Source organism: Arachis ipaensis, chromosome B7 (assembly GCF_059453495.1).
Source record: "Arachis ipaensis isolate K30076 ecotype BB chromosome B7, ASM5945349v1, whole genome shotgun sequence".
NCBI classification, from domain to species: Eukaryota; Viridiplantae; Streptophyta; class Magnoliopsida; order Fabales; family Fabaceae; genus Arachis; species Arachis ipaensis.
Window position 1 is genome coordinate 71,523,381 of NC_142442.1, and position 1,682 is coordinate 71,525,062.

Sequence of the window (1,682 nt, forward strand, 5' to 3'; positions counted from 1 at the left end):
CCTCTTTTTCAAAATTCCATTTTAATTAACTAATTATTTTAAACTTTAATTTAATTTAATTTAATTTTTCTTTTTAATTTTCGAATTATAACTTTGATTTTAATTTAAAAACAAAAAAATTATTTTTTTATTTTAATTAATTTTCGAATTCTCTCATCTCTCATCTCCTTCTATTTAATTATTCATCTACTAACACTTCTCTTCCACCCAAAATTCGAACACCATCTTCCTCTCTGTGTTCGAGTTTTTCTCTTCCCTTTCTTTTATTCTTCTCTTCTACTCACATAAAGGAATCTCTATACTGTGACATAGAGGATTCCTCTTTTTTTCTGTTTTCTTCCTTTTTCATATGAGCAGGAACAAGGATAAGAATATTCTTGTTGAAGCTGATCCCGAACCTGAAAGAACTCTAAAGAGGAAGCTAAGGGAAGCTAAAGCACAACTCTCAGGAGAAAATCTGACAAAAATTTTCGAAAAAGAAGGAGGAATGGCCGAAAATAATAACAATGCAAGGAATATGCTTGGTGACTTTACTGCACCTAATTCCAATTTACATGGAAGAAGCATCTCAATCCCTGCCATTGGAGCAAACAATTTTGAGCTGAAGCCTCAACTAGTTTCTCTGATGCAATAGAATTGCAAGTTTTATGGACTTCCATCCGAAGATCCCTTTCAATTCTTAACTGAATTCTTGCAGATCTGTGATACTGTTAAGACCAATGGGGTTGATCCCGAGGTCTACAGGCTCATGCTTTTCCCGTTTGCTGTAAGAGACAGAGCTAGAATATGGTTGGACTCTCAACCTAAAGATAGCCTGAACTCTTGGGATAAGCTGGTCACGGCTTTCTTAGCCAAGTTCTTTCCTCCTCAAAAGCTTAGCAAGCTTAGAGTGGATGTTCAAACCTTCAGACAAAAGGAAGGTGAATCCCTCTATGAAGCTTGGGAGAGATACAAGGAACTGACCAAAAAGTGTCCTTCTGACATGCTTTCAGAATGGACCATCCTGGATATATTCTATGATGGTCTGTCTGAATTATCTAAAATGTCATTGGACCATTCTGCAGGTGGATCTATTCACCTAAAGAAAACGCCTACAGAAGCCCAAGAACTCATTGACATGGTTGCAAATAACCAGTTCATGTACACGTCTGAAAGGAATCCTGTGAATAATGGGACGCCTCAGAGGAAAGGAGTTCTTGAAATTGATACTCTGAATGCCATATTGGCTCAGAATAAAATATTGACTCAGCAAGTCAATATGATCTCTCAGAGTCTGAATGGATTGAAGGAATCATCCAACAGTACTAAAGAGGCATCTTCTGAGGAAGAAGCTTATGATCCTGAGAACCCTGCAATAGCAAAGGTAAATTACATGGGTGAACCCTATGGAAACACCTATAATCCCTCATGGAGAAATCATCCAAATTTCTCATGGAAGGATCAACAAAAGCCTCAACAAGGCTTTAATAATGGTTGAAGAAACAGGTTTAGCAATAGCAAACCTTTTCCATCATCTACTCAGCAACAGACAGAGAATTCTGAGCAGAATCCATCTAGCTTAGCAAATATAGTCTCTGATCTATCTAAGGCTACTGTGAGTTTCATGAATGAAACAAGGTCCTCCATTAAAAATTTGGAGGCACAAGTGGGCCAGCTGAGTAAAAGAGTCACTGAAATCCCTC

At 37.3% G+C, this 1,682-nt stretch overlaps 1 non-coding gene across 1 annotated transcript; it reads right to left on the reverse strand.

The window, feature by feature from the left end:
* Window positions 1–880: 880 nt before the first annotated feature.
* LOC148552962 (small nucleolar RNA R71) lies at window positions 881–988 on the reverse strand. Its single transcript, XR_015892715.1, has one exon. It is a non-coding gene; the product is annotated as a small nucleolar RNA R71 (small nucleolar RNA).
* Window positions 989–1,682: the final 694 nt, after the last annotated feature.